The sequence below is a fragment of the Terrapene carolina genome, unplaced genomic scaffold, assembly GCF_002925995.2.
Source record: "Terrapene carolina triunguis isolate 2854851 unplaced genomic scaffold, T_m_triunguis-2.0 Scaffold111, whole genome shotgun sequence".
In the NCBI taxonomy this organism is placed as follows: domain Eukaryota; kingdom Metazoa; phylum Chordata; order Testudines; family Emydidae; genus Terrapene; species Terrapene triunguis.
Genome location: NW_020664462.1, coordinates 14,124,275 through 14,139,532, shown reverse-complemented (window position 1 = coordinate 14,139,532; position 15,258 = coordinate 14,124,275).

Below are 15,258 nucleotides of genomic sequence, written 5' to 3'. Positions count from 1 at the left end.
CATACCCGTGGGGGGGAAAGTGTTAGTTTGGAGCAGTTTCATCAGTCTCATTTGAGAATTTTAACATCTCTGTTGCCTGGTGGTCTTTAATCACAGGTGGTGAGGAATAAGCTTAATTTTCATTCTCTTTCCTCATAACTCAAAGCTTTGAGATGTGTAACTTTTCACTCCTTCCATGTTGTGCCCCATTAAAAGGAGTTCTATTCTTCCAAAGGTTTACTGACAGCCACGATAGGTGACCTGTAACCCGTACCTTATATAGCAACACTGTATTACCACTTCCTTTGATTTACTGTTTCTCTAGCAACACAACCCACAATCCTGTTTGCCTTCTTTAGAGAAACCACAGCCTGAGCTCAGGACATCCTGGATTTGATTTTCTCCCCCTCTTACAAGCACTCCCGAAGCTTTTCTCTTGGCAGTATGCAGCAGTACATTTCCATTTTGCAATTCCTCTTCTGGGTCTTTGTTCCATGACTGATTGTTCTCTGTTTATCTATATTTAATCACATTTGCCATTTAGATATTACTTCGGAGTCCAATTTCAAAGCTCATTATCATTTGTTGGTCTTTAGCATAATTTACAAACCTGAAAACCTTGATTTCAGTGTCATTATGCACATTGTTAATATAAACAGTAACAAAGCTCCTGTCCCAATGCTGCTTTCTGTGGAGTTTTTCTGACAATCTTAAAGGGAAAAAAAACCCCACTACTGCTTCTAGCATTAGTCTAATTTAAAGCACTGCACTAATATCTCACGGCTCCATGGCTTTGCCCTTAGATGTTATTTTAATTGGAAACTGAGGAATTGTGTTTAAAAGCTTTATGAATATCCTAGCACTGTGTAGTGTTCAGTTTCATTACAGCAGCCTTTACACTGACAGTAAAACTCAAAGAATTTTAACAAGCTAGTGAAGCAAAACCTCGTTTTCATGAAGTCACCTGGGTTTTCCTCTACACATTTCCATCCTACACATTTGCTGGGCTTTAAAATCGGATTAATGATTTGGATAAATACGTACCATTTTTATTTGAAAAAGGTACTACGCCATACATTTCTACACTTGTAACAAGTGACGTGACATGGGTGGGAATTCTGACCAAAGATGAAGAGTATGTTATGGCCCATACTAGAGGAATTAGTGTGGGTCACTATTTCTTTCCCTTTTATTAGTCTGATCCTGCCAGTTGAGCAGAATGACTCATGCAAACAAGAGTTTGCAGGGTCAGGACCTGATTTCACTGCTCTCGTCTGTAAGGACACCCTATTTTCTGAATTTGCCTAGTAATGAGAGAGAGAGAGAGAGAGTGTGTGTGTGCGCGCACGCAGATCCCTTCCCTGGTTTGACTAGTATGGCTTTTTAATTAACCAGTGCAGCTATTTTTGTTCAACAGGGCTGGAGGCAGGTAGGCTGAGGTGGGGGTTGAATGTCTTGTCTTTTGGGGGGCTTTTGATTCTGTACTGAAGGGGTCACCCTGGCTATTTTAACTGATTACCCGATGGAAAACACTTCCCCAGACATGTTAATTCACAAACCCTGTAGGCGGGGCTGATAGCGCTGCCTATTGTTAAGGCTGCCCGACCCTTCCCATTATAAGATCCCTTTTCAGTTGCTTCTAACTTTGCCAAACTTTAACCCTTTGGGCTGACATGCCAGGTGTCTGCTTCAACTTGGATTTTGGGGGGAAATTTCAGCCAAAGTAGTTCAACCACGCTGAGAACAAGGCCAGGGGAAAAGGCACTGTTTTGCCCATATTAAAAAATTCTGGCAACATTATCCTCACCCATGCTGTGGAACGGGGACTTGAAATTTGGGTGGGGGTGTCCCTTATGTCAGCCATTCCCCATGAAAATCCACCAAAATTTGGCCAAGTTATAAACCTTGGCGGGGGGATAAGAATCGCAGCTTGCTCATGCTCAGTAGAGACTAGCTAGAAAATCTCCAAATATTCTGTCCACATTGAGCATGCTCAAGCCTCTCACAGCTCCTAGTGTTGACCAGACTGTCCATGTCCATGTCCTATAATGGCTGCCTCCAGCTCCTCTGGGCCAGGCAGTGGATCTGAGAGCAGGGAGTACGTGTCTCCTGTGCTCTCAGTGATTCCCCTGCTGGCACCTAGGCATCATGGAGGAGGAAGCCTTTTGATTCAAATGCAGAGGGGCAAGATCCAGACTGGGAGGGAAGGGGGGATGAAGGCTGGGTCTGGAACTGAGAGACAGTGAGGGAAACAGGGTGTGTGTGTATGTGTGGGGGAGATAGATGGATGATTGGGAACAAGGTGGGAACACTGAGGGCACATCTTCACTACCCGCCGGATCGGCGGGTAGCAATCGATCTATTGGGGATCGACTTATCACGTCTAGTGAAGACGTGATAAAATTGATCCCCGATGGCTCTGCCATCGACTCCGGAAATCCACCGTGGTAAGAGGCGGCAGCGGTCGACTCGCCGCCATCCTCACAGCCAGGTAAGTTGACCTAAAATACGCAACTTCAGCTACGCTATTCACGTAGCTGAAGTTGCGTATCTTAGGTCGACCCTCCTCTGTAGTGTAGACCTAGCCTGAGTTTGCACAAGGAGCTGGGGGTAGCTGGAGACTGGGACTGGCTGGACAAGGAGCCCTGCACAGGGCAGTGCGAGACTGATCAGATGAGTAGCCCAGGGAGGCAGAGACGAGAAAGAGAGGATGAGTATTATGGATTTGGAATTGGGGCTGGCTGAGCAAGGAGACTGGGGACAAGGAGCCAAGGGTAGGACAAAAATAGTTTGGAGGGAACACATCAAAAGGTGTCAAATTTGGTGGTAAATGGGCAGAAGAGTCTGTGCCCACTAGATCACGCTCCTCTCCAGAGCCTGGAATGGAACCCCAAATTCCTCAGGCTCATCCTTCTTCTGCTGTCAGCAAATAGCTGTGAAACCCACTGGTAAAGTGTCCCATCCCCTTGTAATACTGGTCCACATAGCAGCTGGCCGCCTGGTACTGCTATCAATTACTCCTTTAGCTCAAGTGGCAGAGGTCTGTGCACTGGACCTAAAGGTTCCAGCCCTGCTGATGAACCATATGGGTGTCAATGATGCTACATGATCGACTTTCTATTTATTTAGTTTGGTTTTTATAAATCAAGGAAATTACACATACACATACACACACACACAAAGACACATGCACACGCACACCCGCACACACCCGCACACCCACCCACAATATTAAAAGAACAGTAGGGTTGCAATGTGAAGTACTCAAAAGCTAGGAAAATGCCAGAATGAAAGTTGCTTGTGTAACCTTAATTTGGCCCCCTTGCGCACAGACACTATGTCTTTAATTACGTGAACACCAGGGATCCTAGTTTTTCCGTGATAAAACCCCCCAAATTCTCCAATAAAAAACATAAAAATCCATCTTTTTCTGTGATTAAAATGAAATGCTGAACTTTAGTTTCCCTAGTCACAACATGTATAAGTATCAGTTGAACACAATGTTTTATTGATATATATTTACATTTTTTATGCAAATTTGAAGTCTATGATCAACGTGAAATGTGTCCTTGCCAAACTCAGTGACACAGCCATTCTCTTGATGGGAGGATTGAAAGATCCACATAGTAACTTAGGCGCCTTTTTAATTTTTTTACTCACCCAGCGGCGGTCTGGGTCTTCGGCGGCGTGTCCTTCAGTGCCGCGGAAGACCCGGAGCGAGTGAAGGACCCCCCGCCACCGAAGTGCCGCCGAAGACCTGGACCGCCGCTGGGTATTCAAATCGGGCCCCGCACTGCCTAAAGCCGGCCCTGCTCCTGGGCAGCTCCTATGCGCTAAGCCTGCAGAGCAAACCTGTGCTCAACCCTCCTATATAGCCACTCCAAATACTGCCTCCCTTGTGCAGAGGAAACACAGAGATTCTGCAACCATTGGTTCTCCCACCTATACAGGGAAGACTGTGCATGCTTCTTAGTTATTGCCAGTTTTTGTTCTAAACAGAGGGCCCAATCCTCCATTCCTTGTACACCCAAAACTCCTGTGGTGATGAGTGGGAAGACTGGGCGTAAATACAATGAAGATAAGGCATTGCTATAAATACTTAGATATTAAGAAAGATACAAGAGATAGCGACAGTAGGAGCTGACGGATAATTAGAGGCCCAGAATTTCATTTTCAATAGTTTAAACCTGTGGACCACAACCCACAGAATGGGCAACAAACTGTTCTGTGACCAATCATATCCCACAATTCTTTGTGGCTGCAAAGAACTATGGGATTTGGCCAGTGCTTAATTTGTAATGAAAGAGATGCTGTGACTCAAGCAATTACGTGCTGGAGCTCAAGCAGATTTTTTACTTTCATAAATGACACGGCAAGCCCAGAGGTGACAGGGCGATGAACTGCCAAGCCTAGATGTGCCAGGGCTTAGCCCTGGCACAAATTAAGCACTGGATTTGGGCCAAGGGATGATTTTTATTCAGCTTTTTTTTTTAGTGGAGGCGGAGCTATTGCTACATGGCCAAAAGTTGGGCCAGCATCATCTGAAGACCTTAACTCCTAATTACCTGCTTTAATGTCTCTGAAGATGAGAATTGATTCTTAGTGCCCAAGGCGAACTATTGCAGAGGAGAAGCTGGAAGTAACAGAACCAAAACTGACAAGGTGGAGAAATATTTCAGTTTACTTCTCTGTAAAGTGGAAACTACAGCAGCTTTTTCGTGAAACCCTGATGGAGTGCAGTGGTTTCCTTGACAGGAGAGCAGAAAATCTGGAAAATGTAAGAAAAGAAGCTGACATAGAGTCAGATTCCTGCCCCGCCCCCCACTGGCTCACGTCGAGTAGCCCCTCACTCTGTGAGGAACACGACTGAAGAATTAAACCTCACAACACTCTATTTTGCAGGCATAGAGATGCTACAGGACTTTCCCCAGGTTCATACAGGGAGTCTGAGGCAGAGCTCCTAGCTAGAGCTGGGCAAATTTCTTCAGACAAAATAACGTATTTGCTGAAAAATACGGTTTTGGTTGACCCAAAACTATATTTGAATTTGATCCGATAGTTTCAGCTGGGGAAAAGTTATTCAGGGCCAGAAAACTCTGTGTATGAGCCCCTCTATTACCTTTAACCCAGCCGCTAGGGCACTTGCCTGCGATCCCCATTCTAGAGCAGCAAATGAACTCATCTCATTCCCCTACCAGCTGAGCATCCTAACCACCAGGCTATAGGCTGTTCTGGGGTGGGGTGCTCTCACTTGTTCCTGTTGAAGCCGTAAATACTTAAATATTCATTGGGTCAAAGAGAGAGAATGGCTCTGGCAATTAAGACATTCCCCTAGCAGGTAGGCACTATGGATCCAAATCCCTCCTCTGGATCAGGCTGAGAGAAGATTTGAATCCCCATTGACTTCCTCTGGGGTGAGTGCCTTAATGCTCAGGCTATCCAGTCATTCTCACTCACCCTTTCTTTGGCTCAGTGAATATATACAAAGTGGAACAGCTCCAACAACAGGAGCAAGTGAGAGCAACTCACCCAGGAGCAGTCTGCAGGCTGGTGGCTAGAGAATGCTCACGTAGCAGCAGGGCAATCTGACTTCAAGTCCTTGCTCCAGAGTGGAGATTCAAAGCTGGGTCTGCCACATCCCGGGGAAAGTGCCCTAACCACTGGGGTAAAGGTTACAAAGGCAGGTGTGCACCCACACAGACGTTGCTGGCCAGAAGTAGACTTCCCTGATTTGCTCACAAATTCTAAACATTTTCAGAACTGAATGGAATATTTTCTCATTTGCTAACCGAAACAAAGAGTCAATTATTTGTCCAGCTCTACGCCTAGCTCCTTGTCCTATTCATTTAAGAAAGTGGGAGGGCTCTGCTTGAGTGAGAGTGGCAGAGTCACTCAGCCCCTATGATATTTAGCTAGACTATTCGAGCTGGAAGGGACCTTGATCACTTAGTCTATCCCCCAGGCACTGGGGCAGGTTAATTCCATACTGTGCATTTGTCTAGTCTAGTTTTACAGGAAATGTTCTCATCCTAGGGGTTCCCATAACTTCTCTTGGAAAGCTATCCCAGTCAGGACTATGAATGAAGTTTGAGAGGAACACTAATAAGTACTACATTGGAAAATATTTCTAACGGGTTGAGTATTAATTCAGAATGAACCTTTTGAACGGTGATGGCATCGTATATTCCTGACAAACAATGGGGATTATCCAGTGCATTATTTAAAATGGGATAATCTAGCCCATAAATAAATAGATAATTCTAAGGAAATAATCATAAACCTGTCTCTAGCAGCACATCATGTGAACTTTGCTTCAACCACAGTAGACGACAGGATTATGGATGCAGCTAGAAATAAAAAGGAAATTTACTTCCATGTAAATAGATCTATCTTTTTCCAGACCTTAAACCAAACAACTCAAAACAGACGGAAACAATTTTCTTTCTAAGGAAATATCTGAAGTGTAGGAGCAGAGGTATCAATTGTCTACCCTGTAAAGTGAAGGATGATTGATCATACAAAGGGCTTGAAATACATTTCTATGGGCTACATTCTGCCATTGATTTTTATAGGCGGGCAGAAAGAATAGTTTTGTGGCTAAGGCATAGAGCTGAAAGCTAGGAGGTCTGGCAGAACTAGCTTCTCTTCTCAGATCTGTCTCAAGCTTCCTGTATGACCTTGGCAAGTGACATGATTTCTCTGTGCCTCAGTTTCCTTGTGAAATATTGTAAATATTGTATTCATTGATATTTGTGGGGAAAAATAGCTCTTCTGATGGTAGGTGGTATAGAATTGCCATCCTACTGTTCTGAGAGGAAGTTTGTGTATACAGCAATTACACAATACAGTCCTGGGACTTTGATCATTTCCTTTCTAAGAATACCCAAAGCAACTAGGGTGGAGATTTTACTTTTAAATGGAGTCTAAATTGGGCTTCTAATGTCCGTTTTAGGCACCTGAAGCTTTCTGCCTTTGTTTTCCCATCTGTAAAAATGGGGATAATATTTTCTTGCCTAGCAAGGTTTCAGGAGAGTTAAACATTTGTAAGTCACTTAGAAGATGGAAACAATATGGGCTTGATTTTCAGAGGCATTTAGAACCTGCAGCTCCAATGGCTTCCGGTGGAGTTTTACATGCTCAGCACTTCTGAAAATCTTGCCGTATGAGGTTAGTGTTATTTTGGCTGGATGTATCAGTACTGCTTTCCCAACCCCAGTTTTGAAGTGTTTTGTTTCCTATGCCAGATAAGTATAGCAGTTAACTTGGGCTGTGTGATTTTTGATCCTCCATTTATAACTGGACACTTTACCCAGACAAGGCAGACTTAGGAATGATTTCAGTTTGGAGGTTGATTTAATAAACGTTCACCTGTAAGTTTTGTTCCTCTGTTTTACTAATAACTGCTCATTAATTTTGGTCCAGATCCTGAAAGATGCTGAGCTCCCCTTGCAAGGCGGAAAGTACCAGCAGTTCCTGCTGAAGGCAAGGAGAGTGATGAGCACTCAGTACCTCTCAGGATCAGGCCATAATTAACATTCCCAAACCTTACAGGATATATTTTTGGAATGATTAATGTTCTTTATAGTTTATGGTGATTTTTGTATGACTGTTCCACCCCATTGGTTTCTCTTATTTTCAGAGATTACAGTAGATCTGATTGTATTTAATACAGACTGTATATTTCCCTCCCCTTTTTTGGATACCTATTACATTTTCATCATAGGGTTTTTTGTAGAAAACTGTTTCCACCTCCACCTTTTCCCATCTTTATTATAGTTCTGCTGCAGTACAGTTTATTTTCTCTCTATACTATTAAGGGTATTTCCTCTCCCAAGATCCGAACACTAAAGGATATATCTTTCCAGCTTCTCTTTGCTCCTGCTGTTGGTTCATTTTCTGAGCACTGAGTTAATTAGCCATAGCTTTCCAAGGGAAGTTATGGGAACCCCTAGAATAAGAACATTTCCTATAAAACTAGACTGGACAAATGCACAGTATGAAATTAGCATGCACATGGCTTGGTGGATGGACTAAGTGATCTAAGTCCCTTTAATCTCTAATAGCCTGCCAAACATCATGGATCTGAGCGATTCTGACACCCTCACTTGGGCAGAGTCATTCCACTTTCTTCAATGCACAGGACAGGGAACAAGGAGTAGAGGTGGACAAATATTTGACCAATGGTCAATGTAAGGGACCAATACCAATGTCAGGATTCGTTTTGTTCCTAATATATTTAAAAAACTCCTTTTAATTGTTAACTCTGCTGTCCAGAGATTTCTCCTTGTGTCCCTTTGCTTCCCTTATCAATTTTCTATAATTCCTAACTTCTGATTTATAGTCATTACTATCAACTTCCCCTTTATTCCATTTTTGTTATATTATATTTTATAGCTGCCTTCACTTCCCCTCTAAACCAGATAGTTTTTTAATCAGTATGGCCTTCTTCATCTATTGTGTGGTTGTGGCATCTAGGCCTGGTGACCAGGCATCCTGTATTAGCCAGGAAATCAGGCTAGACAGTGGGTGTTTTCAACCTAGGGGTTGGAACCATTCCCCCTTACTTTATAGCTAGATGGGATGTTGGGGTGAGGGAGGGCTCCCAAACTTTTTTTCTGTTGAAATATGGGGTCAGACAGTGAAGATGTTGAGAACCACTGGACTGCATGATTAGAGTGGTTGCACTTAGCCTTTAAAAATAAATCCGTGAATCTATCAGGCTATGCATTTAAGCAAAGCTTACAGATTCGGTCCATGGTCCATCATAGATCCTGATCAGTAGTCAAGGTGATGGGGTCAAGCAGAGGTTATGGCAATGCAAAATGGTTGCAACTCAGAAGCAAGCAAAACTGGTTAGTGAAACGGCATGAGCAGAGTTGGCAAGAGTTGTGCAAATTATCCTCTCCTCAATCTTCATGGTGGAATCCATGGTAGATTTTAAAGCTACTCCTAGTTAATAGAAACTCCCTGCTCTCCTTGGGGTAGATCCCCAGTCAAGTATAAGAGGCAAGGCTGGTGCTGGGAGGTAAAAACTGCACCCAGGCCCTATACCTATGACTGCTATAAAAGCGATTTTAGCTTTCTTGGAGACAGTGAACTGCATTTCAGCCAGTGTGAGGAGAAACCCAGATAAGCCTTGAATCTATTATTTGTAGTATTTTATGTGTGTTTGGCTTCAGTCTTAATACTATTCTTGGAAAGATTCAGGAACAGCAATGGGGAAGTGGAGCTGAGATATCATACAGCTAAGCAGGGCTCAGCTAGATCCAAAAGACAAGCAAGTTATATCAAGAAGCTGATCCTACACTCCTTACTGATTCATTTCGATGAGAGCTTTGCCTGAGCACGGAGCACAGAATCAAGGTTTATGGTGATAGTGTGTGACCTTGAAACTTACATGACACTGTAACTGAAGAGAAAAAACCCAGCTAATATGACCTTCAGTAAAGGCAGAACCTAAATATCCCATCAAACCAGTATGCCCCGAGGGGGAAATCCTACATACTAGTAGTTCTGTTACCTTCAATGGGATTACTCACATAAGTCAGGCGAGCAGGACTTCAGTGCATGACAATTTACAATAGTACACTGCATAATACTGATAATTCCAATTACCCTAATGCTCAGGCACTTACCCTTAATTAATTAAATACTGTAATCAGAGTGCTTCTCTAGTTAGATTTGGTACTGACTGTCAATACAATGCCTGCTGCTTCTGAATATTAAGAGCCAAAAATGATCAATATAAAACAATGGCCACCATAAATACCAGTTGGACACAATTCACTGACTTGAGGGGAGAACATATAACATGTATGTTAAAAGGAGTAGGTACAGCATTGACACATTCTTTAGTTCAAGCTGTAGAGACTTATGCTTTTGGCTCTGGAGGTGCCAGTTCAATCTGTGGTGTGTCAGCCAAGATAGCAGTGGTCATAATTCTACTCTCACAGAAGCCACTGGGAAACCTGCCCCTGAGTTGAAGGGGGGCAGAGATAGGCCCATGCTGAGTGCTTTTGAATAGCCCAGCCAGGATATTTGCAATAAACACCTTCTGGTCAAGCTACTGACCAAGAACTACGTATAGAAGTGAGGATTCCACCATGGAGCGTAAATCACTATCTGTTCACGGAGAGTTTATGATCATGGTAGGAGATAAAGATTTATCACGGTATTTGACCAGCTTTTGTTAGCTGTAATAAAAAGTTGCAATAAACATTCTCTGAAATCAATCCATAGAAAAAGTTCCTACAAGCTATCTATGGACCAGCTGACGGTTGGCTACCAGAATCTCTAGTTTAATGAATCTTGTGTTGAATTGGACCTGCCACCTGCTTTCCTCTGAGGATGTTTACTCCCTTCAAATAAGTCTCTCTGTTCTAACCCTCCTTAAAAATGAAGGACCAGTGCTCGCTACTCCTGTTCACATTCCACATGGTGAAAAATGGCCTGCATGAATACATGAAAGAAAATCTTCCCGATATCATGTGTCATTTCTCATTTAATTTGGGGATAGAGCTGTAGAAGGGCAGCTTCCTTCTCATGGATACAATTTGCACCTCCAAGATTCGTACCAGAGCAGTTGAATAGTGGCACCCGCCATAAGGAAGAAAATGTACCAGTCAGCTCAAAACGCAGCAGCTGGCGTCCTAAGCAATACCAGCCTTTGCGCATACATCACCCTGGTGCTCTACTCACTATGGCCTGTCTTGCTGCCGTGGAGGTCTGTGGAAGCTTTGCCATTGGATTCAAGGAGGGCAGGAGCAGGCTCTTCCTAGAAACTGGGGTTAATTTTGAGATAGTGCCCCTGAGCAGAGAATGGCCAGGGACCTCAGTGTCCTCAGGAAGAAATGAAAGACTCCCTTCCTGTGTCTTCTCACATCACCAGCAGGGACTAAGAAAAAGCTAAAGGGAGAAGAGGAGGAGCTCTCACCTACACTTATCCATAAGACACAGGGAAGGGAATCTCTGCTGGATAGGTCTCTTGTAGTATCATGCAAGCTGTCCTTTTCTAAGCTCATCATTGGCTGCAACCATGTATCCAAGGGCGAGGGTATGACCAGTTTCTGAGTGGGCAGCATGCCGTGTGAACAGATGGTTGTGGGAGCAGTCAAGAGACTATGTAGATGAGTCAGATGTGAATGTCGAGGGCACAAGTTACACAAGAACGTTTAAAGGTCTGTCCACCCTGAACTCACCCATTTGTGTTAAAGGAGAAGAGAGCGACTCTATAGAAGTAACATTATTGATAGTCATGTTATGATGTATTATGGTAGCAGCTAGAGGCCCCAATTAAGGACCAAGGCCCCACTGTGCCAGATTCTGTACAACACAAAGAAAAGACAATCCTTGTTCTAAAGAGCAGGTTATAAAGGAATAACTTTTACTTCTGTATGGGGCTTTTTATTTTGCTTAAAAAAATTAGTTAAAATAAAATCATGAGATTTGATTCCCCACTGGAAGCCACTGTGGAGTTATTTAACTGCTGATAGTGTGCTTGGCACTGTACAAGATACAGAGCCATTCCCTGAAGAGTTTACAATAAACCCAAGAAGATTCATTGAGACCTGGTCTATACATAAAACGTAGGTCGACACCAGCTACATCACTAAGTGCTGTAAAAAAAATGTTGTGCCCTATGCAACATAATTTGGTTGATCTAATCCTCACTGTGGAATTCTTCCATCAACCTCTCGGAGAGCTGGATTACCTACATTGACAGGAAAAACCCGTCCATCAAAGTAAGAAGTGTCTACCCAACAGCGCTACAGTGGCACAGCTGCAATGCTGTATCTGCACTACTGTAGTGTAAACATACATGCAGAAGTCAGAAGACTGAATGACTCACTCCTTCCGATTAATATTGCTGTTAATTCACTTCTCGGATAGACAAGAAGCAGCCAGTCTTTGGGAAGTAATGAACTAAAGCAATTTCCACTGCTCAGCTGTGTTTCATGGCTACTGGATCAGCAGGGTGCAGAAACCTACTACAAAGGGTGCTTAATCCATAGACATTATTGGAATCCCCATAGTACTGACAGGAGAAATGACTTCTCTGTGTTTAATAATTCTTGCACTGACATCACTTCAGCTTTTGACCTCGTCTTCTCAACAATGAATTAAGAAGATCTCACAATTTCTTTACATTTATTTTGAGCAAACAGAGCTATTTCCCATTTAACACAGGTTCTTCTGTTAATGCCACCTTGGAACTAGTCATGCCTGATTGCTCCAAGAAAAACAAAAGCATTTTTATTACTTTTCCTAAATCTGCTGTTTCCTTAGCTTTATTTTTTTCCCCAAAGTGCGTATTTCAGAACTGTATTTACAAGGAGCAAATATATGTACCTATTTTTTGGTTTAATTTGAAGGGACACAGGTAACAACTGATATAATTAATGTTTCAAAACAGTTTCCATAATAAAAAACCTGATTCACAAATAAAAGCAGGGGATCCTTTTTGTTATTGTTGTTTGGATCATATTATGAATAATATGGAACTCATGTGGAACTCCTGGCAACAGTTTAGTAGGATTAAAAAAGGAGTAGACATTACATTGATGATACATTTATAAGCAATAGAACTTTCATGCAAGAGGATGTGATGTGTATTCCCCACACTGGCCCTGAGAGGGTAAATTAGGCCAGGCAGGCCTAATTAACCAATTAAGCAGCACATAGGGGAGAGATGTAGGCTACAAAGAGGCCACTAATTAGAAGCAGGCTTGGCTGGGCAGGAACAGGAGCGGCCTGTGTAAAGCCCAGATGCTGCAAGTGGTAAAGGGGCCTGCAGGGAAGGAGTCTGCAGCCTCTCTTGGAGAGGCGGGAGAGTGGGCTGGCAAACCCAAAAGAGGGAGGGGAGCCAGTTATGCAGGAAGAAGCCCAGGAAACAGCAGCAAGGACTAGGACAGTACAGGTCTTGGCTGCATGTTATAGGGTCTGTGGGCTGGAACACAGCATAGAGGGCAGGCCTGGATTCCCCTACCAACTGCTGGGTTGTGGCATGGGGTGTTAGAGATGTCAGCTGAATAGCTGGTCTGGAGGGGGGGAGGACCTTAGTGACCTGGCAGAAGGGCCAAGCCACGAACCAGAAGCTGCTGCTCCGAGAGGGAGAGAGGCTGCAGACTGAGAGAAGAAGATGGGTAGAGAGCCCGCTGAGGAGAGCGCAGCACTGGGCAGAGTTAATCCCCAGGACGGCCAGGAGGAGGCTCCATGAGCGGTGTGGGAACCCCATCACAGAAGGCAAATGCCAACCCATACATGGCTGGGGATAGGGATACACTTTCTCTACAGAGAAGCTGGTACATATTTAGCCACAGAGTGAAAGGATAATCTAGAAGTTAAGGTGCTAGCCACGGATTTGGGACACCTGATTCCCTGCTCTGTTACAGACTTGCCATGGGACCTTGACCAACTCAATTAGGGCCAGATTTTGAAACACAAATAGGTGCCTAATATCCTCAAAAATCTGGCAGCTTGTCTCTCTGTGCCTCCAGTCCCCTGGCGTAAAGTGGGGATCATAGCATTTCCTTACCTCACAGGGTGTTGTGAGGTACTCGGCCATTAGAGTAACTGTTGGAAGAAGAACAGGCTGAGCCAGAGGCGGATTTGAGTAGACGGGCTTCTTTATTGCAGGACTTGTTCCCCTTGACCCCGTTGTGGAGTAAGCACTGGATTAGTCACAACACACTCCTTTTATTTACAAAAAGAACAGGAGTACTTGTGGCACCTTAGAGACTAACAAATTTATTAGAGCATAAGCTTTCGTGGGCTACAACCCACTTCTTATTTAAGTTGGTGTGTAAATTCCTATATTTACTACAACACCCCCAAAACCCTTATGGAGTAATATGAACGCCCATACAATGAATATTAATAACCCTATACTGAATATAATTATTCCCGCCCCCGATTACAGCATTAGCATATTCTACAGATAATTTTTACTTTGAAGATCCATTTCTTTGCTATAATTGCAGTCATGAACTCCCTGGATCAGCAGTTTGCAGGGAAGGGAGAAAGGGGCCATGACCCCAAACTCACCTGTGTAGCTGGGAAAGGAAGGGAGGAGGAGATAAAACTACTTTATCCAAAAGGTATTCTTTAGATCCCCACATTCCTTAGGCAGCTGCAACCTTATCAAACCCTTAACAAGGAGAAGGGAAGGGAGAGGGGTAGCCCTAAATCCAGGGCCGGCTTTAGGGTGATTTCCCCCGATTCCCGGGAATCGGGCCCCGCAGCGTCCAGAAGAGGGGCCCCACACCCTCCGCTGAAGTGCCGCCGGAAACAGTGGCAACCGATTGAGCTGCCACCGAATTGCCACCACTATCTTCGGTGGCAGCTGAATTGCTGCCGCTGTCTTCGGCGGCATATCGGCGGCAGCTCTTTTGAATTGGGCCCCGCACGTCCTAAAGCTGGCCCTGCCTAAATCTATCAAGTGCAGAGAGGTACCTGCACTTTATCTATCAAGCACAGAAGTGGTGCTTGCCTGTGCCTCTACTCCTTAATACCATCTCTGTTTACCAGCGGTCTCCCAGTTTTTTGCTTAACCCTTACATATCCCAACAGTAACAGACAGGTACGGGCATTTTCCTTTGAAGCTAAGGTAGGTGATGAGATATTGAACTAGGTGGACCAGTGGGGTCTGATATAGCATGGAACAAATTTTTATGTTACTTTACTTGGCTGAAATACAATAAGAAGCCAGCAATGCTGGAAAAACAGTGGCAGCAGGCCAGCTTCCATTCTCTCTCCAACACTACGCCCACTGCATGTTTGTGAACAGCTAAGGGGTAAAATCACTGCAGTGTCAGTGTTCTTTCAATTTCACTTTGCGTTTGGATTTGTTTTAGCAAGAGGTTTGCATGCTGGGTGCTTCAGCTGCCAAAAGCCATAATATTAATATTCCCTAATGGGCAATGGGGGAAATCAAACTGCCAGACTCCAGCATCTGGCTCACCTGCTCATGTGCTCATCAGCACCGACAATGCGCTTCCCCCCCCCGCCCCTTTGAGAGTGTTCACTGCAGTGGAGCCTCGCATAGGGAGTGGAGTCACTGTGCATAGCTCTTCTTTGCTATGTGAGTGATACAGCCAGTAGTGTAGCTAGGGGGGTTCAGGGGAAGCAGCCGCTTTCCCTCAGTACATTTTTCAAAAGCGGCGCCTGCCGGGCCGCCGCTGGGGTCCTGCAGGCAAGTGGGGGGGCAGCATGGTCGGACTCCGGAGGAGCCATTGGGGGGGGGGGGCAGCGGGCACGGCCAGAGGAGCGAAGGGGCCGGGC